This window comes from Oryctolagus cuniculus, chromosome 4 (genome assembly GCF_051225735.1).
Source record: "Oryctolagus cuniculus isolate XC-2025 breed Fujian yellow rabbit chromosome 4, ASM5122573v1, whole genome shotgun sequence".
In the NCBI taxonomy this organism is placed as follows: domain Eukaryota; kingdom Metazoa; phylum Chordata; class Mammalia; order Lagomorpha; family Leporidae; genus Oryctolagus; species Oryctolagus cuniculus.
The window spans coordinates 143564863-143583433 of record NC_142870.1 but is presented as its reverse complement, the minus strand read 5'-3'; the positions used below and the strand labels follow the sequence as shown (position 1 = coordinate 143583433).

The window sequence follows — 18571 nt, the reverse complement described above, 5'->3', positions numbered from 1 at the left end:
CACTAATCCTGCCTGGTCCTGGATCTACCATGGGAGCTATAAGAGGATAATTTCACCTGGAAGAAAATGTATCAGCATATCCCCGGACCAACAGATCCTGTACCTGATCAGTTTAGAGGCAGGTGTTTGGTGTAGTGGTCAAGTCACTGATTGAGGCACATGCATCTGATATTGAAGTGCCTGGTTCAAGTCCCAGTTCTTCCACTTCCCATCCAGCATTCTACTAATGCACACTCTGGGAGGCAGCAGGTGATGGTCCTCAAGTCTCTGCCACTCATACGGAAGACCCAGATTGACTTCCAGGCTGCTAGCCTAGCCCAGCCCCAGCTGCTGTGGGCACTTGGAGAGTGAACCAGCAGGTGGAAGATCTCTCTCTGGGTCTGACTCTCTGCCTTTAAAATAAAGTGAAAATAAATAAATATATGTTTGTTTTAAAAAGTCAGAGAAGCCTGGAAGGTTCTTCACCAGAGAATCCAGTGAGCTGTTGAAATGTCTCCTTTGCAAACCTGAGGTTGCATGAAAAGAAAAGAAAGCCCATCGCCATAAGTAAGCAACAGATAGGCTCCTGCAAGCCAAAGGCTCAGTAATCGGGAGCAAGAACTGATTCCTTGGTGTCGGTGACAGTGGCTGCAGGAAGGATCCTTCTGCCCTGAGGTCCCCTTATGGAGGATGGGGCTTCTCTTGGTCTCGCAGCATCAACTTCATTGTCCTCCGCTGATGTGGCAGTCCTCATATCTGCCAAGGCACCACCCCTCTCCTGCGGGCTATTTCCCACCACCCCTCAAGTGAGCCCGTAGTGATCCTCTTCAGGGCTATCCCTGCTCAGAGGGCCCCCTGAGTATAGTCAGAGCTGTCTCAGCCATGGATAGGCAGCCATGGTTCCCCTGGATGCTTCCATGTGAACAGACAGATCGCCTCCCAAGCAGACTTTGGGTCCTGCCATAGCAGACTTTGAGTCTTACATCCAGGGAGTTAAAGCTGTTCCACTTGTTGATGGCCCTGTTTTTCTTTGTGCCCCAGGATCCCTGGAACAGTTCTTGGGTCTCCATATACCTCTTTCTTTTCTCCCCCTAATTTTTATTTGTTTTCATGTTACTTGAAAGGCGGAGAGACAGAAAGAAATAGTGACCCACAGACAAAAATCTTCCATCTGCTGGTTTGCTCTCCAAATGGACAGGGCCAGGCTGAAGTCAGGAGCCAGGCACTCCATCCAGATCTCCCGTGTGGGTGACTGGGACCCAAGTACCTGAGCTGCTAGCCGCTGCCTCTCAGGATGTGCATTTGCAGTAAGTTGGAATTGGAGCTGGGACTCCGACCCAGGCACTCCAGTATGGGGCGCTGGCTCTGTCAAATTGCTTTTGCAGCTGAACTTCTTCCTGGACCACACTGATTCTGGGCTCAGGATGCCTGGCATCTTTCTAAAGTTCTCTGGTGTTGGACAGATTGTTGTTCATTCCTGCAAAGGAGAGGGAAGATCAGGGTGCTCCTGCTTCCCATTCCTGGGTTAGTAGAGGGCTCCATTGCTCAAGTGAGGCATCCCTGGTGCCTGATCTCAAGAGGTTTGCATAGCTTAGTGCCTTCCAATAGCTCGCACAGTAACCAAAACCATTGAACAAGGGTCCAAGCAGAGAACACTAAGTGGTTAATGGCCTTAGGCAGGGATGGATGTGAGTGGAAATCCTAAGCACAGGGTGCAGAGACTACCAGAGAACTTAGTAGCTGGTGTGGTGGAATAGCACTGGACTTGCAGTTCCGTCTCCAGCCACCACAGGTTGGGGGCGCCAGCACAAGTCCAGAACCTTCCCAGAGCCTCGGCTCCCTATCAAGTGTGGAAAACAGCTGCCTTCAGTCTCAGTGTGAGGATGGAAGGGCTCTGTCAGCCAAAGAAGCAAGGGAGAGAGGAGAGACGTGGACTGTGGCTGATGCATAGGTATTTGGACTCCCTGTTAAGAAATGTAAGTGATTGCGTCATTTTTCTCACAAGAATGGAACCTACAGTCCAGCGAGTCTTTACGAAGGAAACCTTAAACACTGAGTGAGAGTTGAGCAGATGTGGGCAGCAGCCAGGCCCTGGCTTCCCAGCCGGACGCCTCTCCCGAGTCGTCCCAACAAGGCCTCTTGTCATCTGGGCCACTCTACCTGGAACGTCCTGGGGCCACCAACCCCAACCTTCAGCACCCCCCTTGGTGTAGAAGGCAGGCCTCCTGCCTCCCTCTTGCTCTCCTTTCTGCCTCATCTGACCTGTCCCACACTAGTCACTTCCATCATGTTCCGCAGCAGCAGCTCTTAGCTCAGACGCCACAGGTCCCTTGAGGAGCCAAGGATGGAGCCATACCCAGCATCATTGCCTTAACCTGGGTGCCATGTACCCATGCGTCCCTGTAGAGCACCACTGTCCTTTGACCCTCCGTGACATGAACTCGTCCCGAGTCTCTGGCTTGGCAGTTAAGATGCCCGCGTCCCATGTTGAAATACCTGGGTTTGAGTCTCTGTTCTACTTCCTGACTGCGACCTCCTGCTCATGCAGACCCTGGGACACAGCAGTGATGGCCCCCGTAACTGGGTCCCTGTCACCCATGCAGGACGTGTGGATGGAGTTCCTACCTCCCAGCTTCAGTCTCAGTGCAGTTTGGCCATCACAGGCATTTTGGGGGTAAACCAGCACATGGGAGCTCTCTCTGACTCTGTCTCTCAAAATTTTTTTCTTTGAATTCTCAGACCTTCCTCAACCAGGCAAACAACCCCTAAGACTTTCAGTATAAATAGATGAGTAGAGAGATGCAAAGAGCTACTTGTCTTTTAGCAATGGATGGACCTGAAAACATGGGTGACACTCATGTATGCACCCAGGTATTCTCTACTTTCCTAGGAACTTCTCCTCTAGATGAGAGAGCTCTACTTCCACCATAATGCAAGCCTGACTTGGTCGATGCGGTATGGAGCCTGGGTGGTTATTGCTGACTGATAAGACCTCAGGAAAGGTAGATTTGTGTAATCCCAAATAAATGGACAGGAGAGAAAAAGAAAAAAGGTCTGAATCCAGTATTCTTTCTGTTTTTTTACGATGAGGTGCTTAGATGTTTGGAGCTATTGTAAAAAAAAAAAAAAAAAAGGCAGACTAGGTAGGAAAACCACAGAACAGGACAAAAGATTTCCCCAACGCTTCGTACCTGTGGATAACCTCTGATAACCTCAAATAGTTCAGTGTTTGAAGCTAAACTCCCTCTCCTATAAAGGACCCACTGTACCGAGAAGGCAAAGTTCAAGGAATATTTAACAATAAATGTTTGTTGAATTGAATTGCATATGAAAAACACACCTCTTAAGTCAGTAGCTTCTTTGAACTCAGATTTAATGTAAGAAAGAAATGTTCAAGCAACACTTGTCCTATTTGCTTTGGAGCCCTTGGAATCAACAGTTCCGGTTTGTAACATATTTGTGAACCAAGCGGGATTGATAACTTGCTAAAGCATTCAGCTATTAACGGGGCAAAACCAATACACTGAGTGATATCTTATCAACATTGCCAATTCCTGCTCTGCACCTCGAACAAAGCCTGGAGTGTTGGGTTTATATGAATGAAGGGAAGCCGCTGGACAGGGGCACTTCCCTGACCAGCGAGGAATGCCCCCTAGTTTGACACTGGGGAACTCAGGGAAGAAAAGGCAATACTTGCTGCACCCCAAGGAGTGACATTATCAACATTAAATCCCAAAATACAAAATCAGTGAGTTGGTGTCAGAGTATAATCTCCTGGTCCAGCAGGAATATTTTAAATTGTTCTGTGCTTCCAAGAAAGTGGCTGGAGTCTGATGTTTTTGGTCATAATGTTTTCTGCTTGCTCCTCTCAGTCATGTCAATCAAACGCGTCCCTGCTTACAAAGTTATCAAGAATATCTTTCTAGGTTTGTTCTGGAAATTATTGGGTTCCTACATATAATTCTCCCTCTCCTTTTAAATGTACTTGCAGATAAAAGAGGAAGTGGAGGGTAAGAGCTGAGAGATTACAGAAAACACTTCTCAAAACGGTTCTCAGGGAGCTACTGGTGCCTCGGACACCACTTTCTACAGCTGAAGAAGAAACCGACAGAAGACAGGGGCACCCTCTGAGCATGGAGGGCTGTGTGAAGGGGCTCTGCTGTTAGGTTCTATGAGCTACAGCTTAGTTCTGGGAACAGCTAGGGCCACCCATGCAAAGTGTTCCATTGGCACACGAGCTTGGTAAAGGCTGAGTGCCTGTGAGAATGAGCACTTCCCAGCGTGGAAGAAAGTCTTATGGACTGAACACTTTGTCCTCCTCAAAATCCATATGCTGAAGCCCTAACCCTAACGTGACAGCAGCTGGAGGTGAGGCCTTTGGGAGATGAGCAGGTTTAGATCAGGTTGATTTGCAAGAACACAGAACTCTCTCTCTCTCTCTCGCTCTCTTTCTCTCTCTCCCCCCTCACGTGTACACCAGAAAAGGCCACATCAGCACCCAGGAGAAGGAGTCTGTGAGCCAGGAAGAGAGCCCTCCCCAGACCCTACGGCTGCCAGTACCTTGACCTTGCACTTGCAGCCTCCAAAATGATGAGAAATGATTTTGTGTTATTGGAGCAACCCAACCCGTGGTGTTTTGTGACAACCTGAGCTCAGACAGAAAGCTCATGGTAACTCACAGGAGCTCCTAAGGACCTGTTTCAAGCCATACACGAGGCTGGAGCTGCTCTTAAGATTTGGGTGGTTGGGACCAAGCCTTAGCGTGGAAGCCGTAACTTCACCTGCCACAAAACACGCGACAGGTGAAACTGTCCTCCTTACCCGAGGCCTCTCTGCCTTTCCTGCTTTTAATCCTTCCATCCCTCCTTCACTCTGTCCTCCTGTTGGGTCTATTCCCTTATAAACAGAGATCCCTGCTCTCCCCATCTCAGTACCTGACGATCGCCATGCACTCAGGTACTGGAATCAGAAAGCAGGGAGTCATTCTTGATTCTTCTCTCTCCTTACCCCTCATGTACGAGCTATGGAAACTCAGGTCCTCTGAGCAGCAGACGTCAAGAAGAAATTAACGGTAAGCATTGCATTAGAGGAAATAGCCATGGAGGGGCAGGGGGAGGAGGAGGGAACGGAGCTATGTAAGGCTAGAATTATGTCAGATCACAGTGCAAGCCTGGGAGAAGGCTAGGGGGAGGAGGGGAGCATCCTAGGCTGCCTGGCCTAAGAAGGCTCAGCAAAGTCACCAGGGAGTCCTCAAGCCACAGCCAATCATTGCAGGAGTCCTTATCTGCCAGAAGTGGGTCCCTTGGTGTTCTCGCTACACAGTCATTGGCTGGGAGCAGCTGTTGAAGGAGCGGCCAGCCTCAGCACAGTCTCAGCCATATACAAGGAGGATGCAAGGGGGGAGGGAGAGGGGGAGAGGGAGAGGGGGGAAAGGCAGGTGGGACACCTGCATCTCAAATCAGAATGCTGGGTTCACGTCCTGGCCCTGCTGCTGATTCCAGCTTCCTGCTAATGTGCACTCTGGGAGACAGCAGGTCACGGCTCAAGTAGTTGGGTTCCTGCCACCCATGTGGAACAACCAGATTGAGTTCCTGGCTTCTGGCCTTTGCCTGGCCCAGCCTAGGCTGTTGTGGGTATTTGGGAAGTGAACCAACTGGCAGGAGATTCTTTCTCTCTCTCTCTCTCTCTCTCTCTCTCTCTCTCTCTCTCTCTCTCTCTCCATCTGTGTGTGTATGTGTATGTGTGTGTGTACTTTTCAAATAAATATAGTAAATACAATTTTTAAAGTACATGGAGGGGCCAGTGCTGTGGCATAGCAGGTAAAGCCACCACCTTCAGTGCCAGCATCCCATATGGGCACCAGTTTGAATCCCAGTTGCTCCACTTCTGATCCAGCTCTCTGCTATGTCCTGGGAAAGCCTTAGAAGGTGGCCTAAGTGCTTGGGCTGCTGTATCTGCATAGGAGATCCAGAAGAAGCCCCTGGCTCCTGGCTTCAGATCGGCCCAGTTCTTGCCGTTGTGGCCAATTGGGGAGTGAACCAGCAGATGGAAGACCTCTCTCTGTCTGCCTCAGCCTCTCTGTTACTCTGCCTTTCAAATAAATAAATACATATTAAAACTTTTGTAAATAAAGTACATGGAAATACACATTTGCTTTTAATTCCATTTTCCAAAAACTTTTAAAATTCCCCTAGTACTTTCTTTTTTTTAATTTAATATTTATTTTATTTGAAAGGCAGAGTTACAGAGAGGCAGAGGCAGAGAGAGAGGTCTTCCATCTGCTGGTTCACTCCCAAGATGGCTGCAACAGCTGGTACTGCACCAATCCAAAGCCAGGAGCCAGGAGCTTCTTCTGGGTCTCTCATGAGAGTGCAGGGTCCCAAGGACTTGGGCCACCTTCTACTGCTTTCCCAAGCCACAGCAGAGAGCTGGATCAGAAGAGGAGCAGCCGGGACTGTAACGAAAGCCCACATGGGGTGCTGGCACTGCAGGCGGTGGCTTTACCTGCTACACCATGGCACCAGCCCTCCCTAGTACTTTCAAATGCAGCAGCTGGGGTCTTTGTTTAGTTATACTCTTTCTAGTTGAACATCCTTGAAGCACCATCCCATGGCTGCCACAGTGCCCTCCTTAAACTACACAGATCTGCACCACCACAGGTTCCAGGAGCTTCCCTTGTCTTCCTTCCTCGGGAGGAGGGAGAACCGACAGGGAGGCGGTGAGGGAGACGATCTCCAGCTGCTACCAGTGTGGTTGCACTCAGGGCTCCATTCTAAGTTCCCTGTACCTGGCAGCTTAGCAGGCTGTGCAGTTCCCTCCTTTAGAGTGCCTGGGTGCTTGGTTGTCTCTCCTCCCTCAGCTCAGGCTTGCTGCATGCAGCTGTTCTGTTACAATGAGGCCAGGGGGCCCTAGGGGGCACCATGGATCGCCAGGTTCCATACAGATTTTTCTTGCTACTGTTGTGTGAAAGCAGTCTCACATCTTCCTGCTGACCAGGACTGATTTCTTCTACCAGTATAACGGCTCTTTTGCCTCACTGGTTCCTGAGCACAAGGACTCCAACGTGCCCTGTAGTGGTTTGGAATTCAGTGGGACCTTTGCAGTGTCACCTGGCAAAGGGACCAGAACGTTGAATGCTGAAATGCTCGGATTTGCAGGCACCAAAGAACAGAGTCTGCTGATAGATTCTCAGGAGTGATGATCAGTGCAGCCCTCCTGTTTGCACGCCCTTATCTTTCCTGTTGGGAACAGAGCATCATACACAGGTCTCTCCAGCTGTTACCAGTGTGGTTGCACTCAGGGCTCCATTCTAAGATACATACATCGTGTGCAGAAGGATGGCACCCATTCTCTCAGAGTGTCTCTTCCCAGCCAGCATTTCAGCTTTATCTTTAGACAGTCATTCCAGAAAGCTGCCTCTGGGTGATGTAATGTATGATGCAACCGGCAGATCCACGGTCATGGCCACTCCTGCACCTCCAGCACTGTACAGTGATGGTCAAATGCTATGTTATATGAGACCGCATGCCCACGGAGAAACATTTCATAACCCCCAGCTAGTGCTGTGGCTGAGGTTTTACAGGCAGGAAAGGCAAAGGCTTACCTGGAATTTGTGTTCCTCTGGGGATGAAGCATTGGCTCATCCAAAGTGTGATGGTTCATTTTATGTTTCAATTTGACTGGGCTAAAAGATGCCCAGATATGTGGTAAAACGTCATTTCCGGGTGTTTCTGTGTGTTCCCAAAAGACACTAGCATTTGAATCAGTGGACTGAGTAAAGAAGACCTCTCTTGGGAATGGCGCAGTGGTGTAGCAGGTAAAGGCATCACCTGTGGCGCCGGCATCACATATGGGGCATTGGTTCATATCCTGGCTGCTTCAATTCCGATCCAACTCCCTGCTAACGGCCTGGGAAAGCAGCAGGAGATGGCCCAAGAGCTTGGACCCCTGCACTCACATGGGAGACCCAGAAGAAACTCCTGGCTCCTGGCTTCAGCCTGGCTTAGCCCTGGCCATTGTGGGTACCTGGGGAGTGAACCAGCACATGGAAGTAAATCTCTCTCTCTCTCTCTCTCTCTCTGATTTTCAAAGAAATAAATAAAATCTTAAAGAAGAAGGAGGAGGAGGAAGAGGAGACCCACCTCTACCACGTGAGTGGGTAGCATTCAGTGTGTTGACAGTCTGAACAGAATAAAATGGCTGAAGAAGAATAACTTACTCTCTCTTTTGTAGAACTGGGACATTTATCTTTTCCTGCCAATGGACACTGGTGCTCCTGGTTCTCAAGCTGTCAGATCCCCGGATCTTCCCCCAGCTTCCCCTAACTTCCCCACCCTCCTGGGAGTGTGTCACACCCCTGGATTCCTCGGCTCTCCAGCCTGCAGGCAGCACCTTGCGGACCCTCTTGGCTTCCATATATGTGTGAGCCAATTCCCAGGTGCAGTGGGTGAAGCCGTCACTTGAAATGCCAACATCCCATATCAGAGTGTCGGGTTTGAATCCTGGCTACTCCGCTTCCTGTCCAGTTCCCTGCTAATGCAGCTGGGAGGCAGCAGACTGGGGCTCAAGTACTTGAGTCCCTGCCACCCATTATTGGAAAAATGGAGTTTCTGGCTCCTGGCTTTGGCCTGACTCAGTCCCCACTGTTGTGGCCATTTGGGGAGTGAACCAGCAGATGGAAAATCAATCTCTCTTTCTCTCTCTCTCTCTCTCTCTCTCAATCCATCTCTCTGCCTTTTAAATAACCAAATTTTTTTTAAAAAAAAAAAAAGGCAAGAAAAAAAAACCAGGTTGGATAAATAATAAAAGCATTGTAAGAGACAAAATTAATCATATCAATAATCAAAATCCGAAACTGTAAGAAAATTGTGAATATATAGGCCTTTAGCAATACTATTATCTGAGACTTCTGTGTGGAAAATGTAGGGTAAAGTAAATGAGTGGTTATAGGATTCTTTCATTCCCTATGTTCTTGAAAATCAGGATTTCCAGTATGGAAGATAGGATTATTGATGCTGTTTAGAAGTCAAGTAAAACATCCTGTAGCTGTGAACTGATATGGAGGTATCAACATGAACTTGAGAGGCCCAGTGTGTGTGTGTGTGTGTGCACACGTGTGTGTTAGACACATTTCTTAGCTCTCTCCATTAACAACAACAACAAAAAAAAAGCCTAAAGCAATGACCAATAAAGGAGCAATTCGTCTTCCTTGTGCCCAGGTAGATTATGGTCTCAAAATATCACGTCCAAGAGACACAGAGGCTTTGGTAGGGGCTGGGGAGGGGTCGTGGTTCATTTCTGTCCTGTGACAAAAGTACAAGATGAATCTGGAATATATTTTCACACCAGACAGCAAGAAAACTATTACAGTCATGTCAAATGATTCAGGAACCCACTTGATTCCACTTCTACTGGACTAAAGTAGGACACTCTTAGCTTTATAAGGTGTAATAATTGCAAATAATCAAAATTCTTCATATATATATATATATATATACACACACACTCATAGCATATCTTTAAAAAAAACAACTGACCAGTTTGGGACTATGATAAAAACTCACATCACTCTCTTATGAACTGGTAAGAGAGTGGGCTTTTAGGTTACTGGCTGAGATGCCGTGTCTTGCCTCGGAGGGCCTGGGTATAACATGGGGCTCCAGTTCCTGATTCCGGTTTCCTGCTAATGCAGACCCTGGGAGGCAGTGGTGATGGCTTAAGTAATTAGGTTCCTGTTACGCCCGTGAAAGACCTGACTCAAGTTCCCTGCTCCTGGATCTGGCCCTGGCCCAGTTCCAGCTGTTGTGGGCATTTGGGAAGTGAAATAATGAATGAGTGCTCTCTCTGTGTCTCTCTGTCTCTTTCTCTGTTCCTCTGCTTCTCAAATATTTTTCAAATATTTTACTTATTTATTTGAGAGGTAGAGTTACAGAGAGAGGGAGAGTCAGAGAGAAAGGTCTTCCATCCACTGGTTCACTCTCCAAGAGGCCACAACAGCTGGGGCTGGGCTGAAGTCAGGAGCCAGGAGCTTCCTCTGGGTCTCCCACGAGAATGCAAGGGCCCAAGCACTTGGGCCATCTTCTACTGCTTTTCTAGGCCATTAGCAGAGAGCTGGATCAGAAGAGGAGCAGCCGGGACACTAACTGGTACCCATATGGGATGACAGCACAGGAGGCGGAGGCTTAGCCTACTACGTCACAGAGCTGGCCTCTGCTCCTCAAATTTTTAAAAAAGAAGAAACTTGTAAGAGAAAAAACCAAACATGTATTTCCTATATAAAATTATGCTCTTGATTATTCGCTATAACTAGAGTATTGTTCTAAAAATATTCTAGCTTACAAATGTATCTAAAATATTCCAATTAAGAAATGAAAAATAAACTGTTGAGTTAGAATGTTACTGTTTTACAACCACCAGACACTGGATTCAATAGCTGCTGATCTTATAAGCGAGGAAGGCAGGCATTATGTACCTCTGATGAAGGGACACAGCACCACCCATGGTCTCTTCAAAGGGATTGCACCAAGGTAATGAAACTTCTGGCTCCAGCTGCCACTTGGCAGGAAATACAGAGAACAGAAAAACGTGTGAAACCACACATCAACAGTCCCGGGCTCTTCATCTGCAAAAATTGTAGCACACAATGGAAGGGAATCTTGAAGATTAAGACACTTTAAAGACAGAGCAATTGTTTGAAAGGACAGACTGTAGTGTTAGGAGTGCACATGGGCAGAAAACTATAAGGAAACATAAGGAAGTGATTTCCATAAAAAGATAATGGATAATTTAAGAAAGGGAAGGAGTTGAAATCGCATGGGACACAAGGAGAGACTCCTGGGATGAATGGAAATGTTCTGGTCACCTGGGTGATCCGGTGGTAATTACAGGGGTGTTCACCTTTAATAACTCATCAAGCCATTGCTGTGGTTTGGGTGGGATTTGGGTACCCCCCACCCCAGGTCCACTGTGACTGGAGCCTTAGTCCCAGGCGGCAGTGCTGGAAGTGCTGGAAACTGGTGAGAGGTGGGGCCCAGTGAGCAGTCCTTAGGTCATTTGGGGCAGGAGGTAGTCCTCATGTGACCTCCCCACCAAGTTTTCAGAGTTTTCATGAGGGGCTTGTTATAAAAGGAGAAAGCCTGGCCCTTCCTGTCTTCCCTGCTTCCTGGCTCCACATGCAACCTTTCCCTGCCTGCATTCTACCACGAGGTCCTCACCAGATCTGAGCCAATGTCAGCACCATGGCCTTGACCCTCCAAAACTGTGAGCTAAATGAACCCCCTTTCCTCATAAGTAGCCTGTGTCAGGCATTTCATTGTGGTTACAAAAAGCTAACAGCAACAGCCATGCATCTGTCCTGCAGAGTGTTCTGTTTATGGGTTTTATTTTCATTTTATAATTTTATTTAATAAAAAGGCCTCAAAACCCAATGATTACTCACTTTTTAAAAATAAGTCAGAAAGGGGTCAGTGTTGTATAGCAATGGGCAAAACCACTGGTTGCAAGGCCAGCATTCCATATCAGAAAACCAGTTCAAGTCCCAGCTTTTTGGCTTCTAAACCAGCTTCCTGCTAATGTGCTTGGGAAGACAGCAGAGGATGGCCCAAGTACTTGGGCCCCTGCCACTCCTGTAGGAGACCTGGATGCAGCTCCTGGCTCGTGGCTTCAGCCTGACCCACCCCTGGCTTGTGTGGTCCTTTGGGGAGTGAACCGGAGGATGGAAGATCTCTCTCTCTTTCTCCCCTCTTCAAATAAATAAATAAATATTTAAATACAAACAAGTCAGAGATGATTAAGAAGCAAAATTATAAATTTTTAATTATGTGAAAACACAAATCAATGAGAAATTAAAATTCAATCCAATAGAAAGATTCATAAAAATTATAAAAGTTCCACAGTGAAAGAAACGGTTTTAAATACATGGAGACATCTACACTCACTGTCAGATCACAAGAGGGGATGGCGCTGTGGCATAGTGGGTAAAGCCGCCACCTGCAGTGCCGGCATCCTCAAATAAATAAATAAAACTTAAAAAATCACGAGAACTGCCCTGATACTGTTTTTTCATCTCTCAGATAAGCAAAGGCCTACAAAAGTTTAATAATATAAGGTGTTGGAAAATGCATGGAGAACAGGAACACTCACACATTGCTTGGGGAATAAAATTTTTACAATTGTTTTAGACCGTAGTTAAGCTATACTGATCAAAGTTATAAACCAGTATAGCCTGTGATCAGCAATTCTATTACAGAGCCAGAGATTTATCCGAGAGACCTACTTGCATCTGAGTGAAATGACACATGCATTCATTTTCTTTGTTTTATGATCAAATGATGAAAAGCAATATCACGTCCATCAGGAGGGATTGGTTTAGAAAGAAGACACATCCATACGCTGGGATCGTGTGCATCTCTAAAACACATGTGTATGGACATGGAATCATCTCCAAATTCTGTTGTGCAATAGAAGAAAAGGTGAAGAGGAGAATTTATGTATTTTCTTGCTGCTTTCCTCAAAAAGGAGCAGAAAAGGAGCAATTCAAAGGATGATGTCCATTAACCCTAGGGAGAGCAACTGAGTGACTGGGAGACACAAATGACGGAGACTGCTTCAATCATTTTTTTCTTATTGGTTATTGCCATGTTAAATAATACTAGCAATTTTTATTACTGTATCTGGCAAACTTATTGACCTTGTTTATTTGTAGGAATCTTTATTTTTGCTTTCATACTTCTATATAAATGATCAGTCTGAAAATAACAATTTTCCTTTCCAACACTTATATATCTCTTTTTCCTTTCCTTTTCATTTTTTAAAAAGATTTATTGGTGTATTTGAAAGTCAGAATTACAGGGAGAGAGAGAGATAGAGATAAGATCTTCTACCCACTTGTTCACTCCCCAAAGAGCCGCAACAGCTAGTGCTGAGCCAGGTCAAAGCCAGGAGCCGGGAACTCCATCCAGGTCTCCTACATGAGTGCAGGGGCCCAAGCACTTAGGCCATCTTCCACTGCTTTCCCAGGCACATTTGCAGGTAGCAAATGTGAACTAGAGCAGCCAGGACTAGACCAGCACTCATATGAAATGCAAGTGCCCCAAGCAGCAACCTAACCGGCTCAACACTGGCCCCTCTTACTTCCTTTTCTTATTTTATAGTTTTGATCAAGATCTCTAATAAGTATTATATTAAACAATAGTGGTGAATAAAATGCCCTTTGACTTGCTCTTATAATGTCAAATCCCTCTGATTTGTCACACTAATTACGATTTCACAGTTATTGCTGTCATTATTTTATTAATTTCCTTCATTGTACTGTAAGAGCCACAGAGGCAGGAGTTATACCGCATTGTTCTCATCATTGTATCCCTGGTGTAGCTTCTGGGACATATTTGTCTCATTCATTATGTCTTGAATGAAAACATGAGTAGTCCTAGATGAAAAAGAACTGAAGGAAACCATTATAGGTGACAGCCTTACTGTTTTTATCTTGCTTTCCCCACCCCATACTCAACTAGAAACCCATTCATTAGCACTCAGGAGTACTCTATGTATCAGTCAGTGTATGGTTGCAAGCACCAGAACTCACGCTGGCTGAATTAAACAAGAGGGAAGTTTACTGGAAGGAGATAAGGGGTTAGGGTATTGGAGATTAGAGGATGAAAGGGAGGTTAGAAAACTAGGCTAAGAAAAGAGCAACTCTGAAGGTGTGCACTAGATTCTAGAAACTACTTAACAGTTTGTCACGGCACTTCCCCTGGAACTAATGAGCACCAACTCATCTGCCTTTCTCTCTCTGCGTAAGATGAATATTCCCAAGGAAGGAGCATCTCATTGGTAAACCTGAGTCACAGGACAGCCCCACGGACAAATGAGGGTTAGATGCCAGTGCAATAGAGGCGATTCCCCCACCCCACAAATAAAGAAGAGCATGTGGTGGTGCTACTGGAATGAGGAATGGAGGTTTGCAGACCAAAATTAATGACCTCAGGTGGGTATTTAGACAACAGTTAAGACACTGCTTCTGGCGTCTGCATCCCGTATCAGAGTGCCTGGCTCCACTTTTGATGCCAGCAGCCCACTAATACACACCCTGAGAGACAGCAGGTGATAATAACTTAAGTAATTGGGTCCCTACCACTCACATGGGAGACATGGATGGAGTTCCTGGCTCCTGGCTTTGGTCTGACCAGCTTAGGCTGTTGCAGGCATTGGCGAAGCACATAATTTTTTTTTTCTGTTTCTTTATCCTTCTCACCATCTCTCTCTTTCTCCCTCTCAAATAAATGAGATGAAATTAAAATCTGTGATCTCCTTCACAATATATGTGTTGGGGGTTCCACCACTTTAAGGTTCCCTTGAGATATTTGGAAGAACTAGAAGCTAATGAACAGTGTTGGGGGAGTGCTAACAAGATGAAGGGGTTCAGGATAGGAGTAAGATATCCCTAAGTATACTTTTTCATGTAGTTTTCACTTTGTGAAACATGTTTCACAAAGTCAAAACTGGGGGCCAGCATTGTGGCGTAGTGGGTCACACTGCCACCTGTGATGTCGGTATCTTACATGGGCAGCAATTTGAGTCCCAATTGCTCCACTTCCAATCCCGCTCCCTGTTAATAGCCTGGGGAAAGCAGCAGAGGATGGTCCAAGTGCTTGGGCCTCTACACCCACGGGAAGACCCAGAAGAAGTTCCTGGTTCCTAGCTTTGGATCCGCCCAGCTCTACCCTTTGGGGCCATCTGGGGAGTGAACCAGCCAATGGTGGATGTCTCTCTCTGTGTCTTTCCCTCTCTTTCTGTAACTCTGACTTTTGGATAAATAAAATAAATCTTTTTAAAAAAAGTCAAAACTGAAAGAATAAAAAGATGATGAAGAGAATTTTTCTTCCTTCCACAGAAAATACATGGTATTCTGCACTCTGTGTTTGTACTTAGTATAACCTACAACTGACTCTACATCAATTCATGGACACACTCAGTCTTTTAGTGCATAATTCAGTGATTTCTATTCTGATCACCCAGTTGTGTAAGCTTCATCATAATCTAATTTTTAAAGATTTATTTACTATTTGAAAGGCAGAGTTGGGGGGCAGGGTGGAGGGGAAAGGTCTTCCAACCACTGGTTCCTGTGGGGAGCAACTCGGACTAGACTGTTACTGGAATTAAGACTTATTCTATGCATCTGCTCTCCCACAATATGGCGCTGGGAGAGGAGGTAACAGCTTCTACACAGCTGCCTCCAGTTCAACCAATAAACTGTAGGACTTGCTCCTGATTGGAGGAGAGCAGCGTACTCGGCGTGTGGGTAGCAGAGTTGGGATTGGCGGAAGAGGACTATAAAGGAGGAGAGAGACAACATGCACCAGGAACATTTATCTGAAGGAACACCCGTGCAGCCCCCGAGAGAGCCTGCCGGCGGTGTGCCGCTCCCCCGCGGAAGTGGGGAGGGTGGCAGGGGGAACCGCCCTTCCACGGAGGTGGAAGGGATGGTAGCCAACCCGGGAAGAACCAGCAGCAAACCCGGGGAGGGCCGAGCAGACGAAAGAACAACGCAGGGTCCTGTGTCATTCCTCCACGAAGACGGGGAGCGACATAATGGTGCCGTGACTCGGATATGAAGCCTAGGCAGGGTTTAGTGTCGTTCCTCCACGAAGAGGGGGAGCGACAGTTCCCTCCTCAAATGGCCGCAACGGCCAGAGCTGAGCTGATCCAAAGCCAGGAGCTTCTTCAAGGTCTCCCATGTGGGTGCAGGGGCCCAAGGACTTGGGCCAGTTTCCACTGCTTTCCCAGGCCAGTAGCAGGGACCTGGATCAGAAGTGGAGCAACCAGCACTCAAAACTGGCGTCTATATGGGATGCCGGCACTGCAGGTGGAGGCTTAACCTTTTACACCACGATGCCAGTCCCCATAATCTTAGAATAAATTCAGCACCCCCCAAAAAAGCTCTGTATCCATTAGCAGTCACTTTTCATGAACCCCATTTCCTTCTTCAGTCCTAGGCAACCAATAATCAACCAATAATAAAACTTCCTGTCTCTATGGACTGTTTTACTTTGGATACATCTTAGAAATGGAATCATACAACATGTGGGTTTTTGTTTGTCTGGCTTTTATTCAGCATATTTTCAGGCTTATCCATGTATAGCATGAATCAGCTCATTACTTTTCAATGTTGAATGATATTCCATTGTATGGCTATACAACATTTATACCTATCCATCAGTTAAACAATTATTAGACATTGGAGTGATTTCTACCTTTTGGCTATCATGAGTAATGCTGGAAGGAATATTCATATCTAAGTTTTGGGGTCCCACATTCTCCTTTTTCAAGCTTTCACATTACTCCATTGGATGTTTGTTCAACCAGTCCTATCCAGTGAACCCTTAGGTTACTTCCAGTCTTTTGAAATTACAGATAATGCTACAGTGAGGAATCTTGTACTTATGTTTTATTTGTGGTGCTGTCTGTAGAATTTAATCTTAGAAGTGGACTTACTGGGTCTATATAAAGTGTATGTAGGGAAGATGATTTCTCTGTTCATTATATGAGTTATAAATAAATTCTTCCAGTTTATCACTTGTCTTTTTTCAAATCCGGATTTATTTGTTTTGAGAGGTAGAGAGACAAAGACAGACAGGTAAAAGAAGACTTACCATATGCTGATACACTCCCCAAATGTTCAGGAGCCAGAACTCAATCCAAGTCTCCTACATGGGTGGCAGGGACCAACCACTTGAGCCACCCTCCGCTGCCTCCCAAAGTGTACATTAGTAGGAGACTAAAATTAGGAATAGGGCTGGGACTCAAACCCAGGTGCTATGATATAGGGTGTCAGACTCCAGCTGGCTTCTTTAAAGAAAAAAAAATTATTTATTTGAAAGCCATAGCCACAGAGAGAAAGAGGTCTTCCAGCTGTGGTTCACTCCCCTGATGGCCTCAACTGCCAGGGTTGGGTCAGGCCAAAGCCAGAAGCTTGAGCCACGAGCTTCTTCTGGGTCTCCCTCGTGGGTGTAAAGGCCCAAAGACTTGGGCTATCTTCTGCTGTTTTCCCAGGCACATTAGCAGAAAGCTGGATCAGAAGTGGAGCAGCCAGGACTTGAACCAGTGCCCTTATGGGATGCTGGCACTGCTGGCCAGGGCTTTAACCCACCGAGCCACAGCGCCGGCCCCAAGACACTGCCTCTGATGCTTGCATCCCTATCGGAGTGCTTGGGGCGTGAGTGCTGGCTTCACTTCCAGTCCCAGCTAATGAATACCCAGAGGCTTCAGCTGATGATGGCTCCAGTGCTTGAGTCCCCGCCACCCACCGGGAGACCCAGATTGAACTCTGGGCTCCTGGCTTCGACCTGGCCCAGGTCCAGCTGTTGCAGACAGTTGAGGAGTGAACCAGTGAATGATAAAAATCTTTCAAATAAATAAATTTAAAAATTAAAAGTATAAACACAAGTTTCTTTCTTTCCAGATGCATTAAAGATTTATTTATTATTTGAAAGGCATTTAACTCTATTTATTTAAAACATCAGCCGGCGCCGCGGCTCACTAGGCTAATCCTCCGCCTTGCGGCGCCGGCACACCGGGTTCTAGTCCCGGTCGGGGCGCCGGATTCTGTCCCGGTTGCCCCTCTTCCAGGCCAGCTCTCTGCTGTGGCCAGGGAGTGCAGTGGAGGATGGCCCAAGTCCTTGGGCCCTGCACCCCATGGGAGACCAGGAAAGGCACCTGGCTCCTGGCTCCTGCCATCGGATCAGCGCGGTGCGCCGGCCGCAGCGCGCCAGCCATTGGAGGGTGAACCAACGGCAAAGGAAGACCTTTCTCTCTGTCTCTCTCTCTCACTGTCCACTCTGCCTGTCAAAAAAAAAAAAAAAAAAAAAAATCGTCCCAATGACAAGTATGCATACTAAAATTTCATGTTCGGGCCTGTTTCTGGTCTTTCTGTTCCATTATCTCCATTCATGCAAACACTACCTTGTCTTAATTGTTGAGGCTTCATAGCATATTTTAGTACTTGAAATGGCCAGTAAACCCTTGCTCTTCTTTGAGATTTTCCTGTGTCTATTTCCCCATATGAACTTTAACATTAACTTGCCTATGTCCTGAAAAAACGAAACACGTGTCTTTTGATTAGAACAGTGTTAGATTTATATATTAACGTAGGAAGAACTGACATCTTTAAAACATTGAGTCTATTTACCCAAAGGGTGTTTTCCCATAAAGACTACTTTTGCACTTCCAGCTGTTTTCAAGCGTCCCTCACATTTGCTAAATGTCTTTTTGTTGTTTCTATCAGGTTACTGGGAACTATGCATGTGAAGACTATTAATTTGTGCCCTTACACCTCACTGTTTATTGAGGTACAGTTGCACTTGAGTTTCCTACCTAAATTATCAGGTCATTTGAGAGCTGCCTCTCTGCAATTCTGATCTCCGTATTCTGTTCTGCTGCCTGGCAGTTTAGCTCTTCCCAGCACAATGTTAAAATTAATAGCAGTAGTATCTCTGACAAGGAATGCTCAGTGCTGTCCCCATCAAGCAAGATGCTGGATTTTGCCCTTCCTTAAAATTTTTTAATCTCTGTGTTGCCATGCCATATGGTATGGTCT

The 18571-nt window shown here is 46.5% G+C and overlaps 1 protein-coding gene across 1 annotated transcript in view; it reads left to right on the top strand.

Annotated features, from left to right (window-relative positions):
• The window catches only part of ARMC8 (armadillo repeat containing 8), an 862269-nt gene that overhangs the window by 710836 nt on the left and 132862 nt on the right, over nucleotides 1-18571 (top strand). The gene's annotated exons all lie outside the window — the stretch shown is intronic.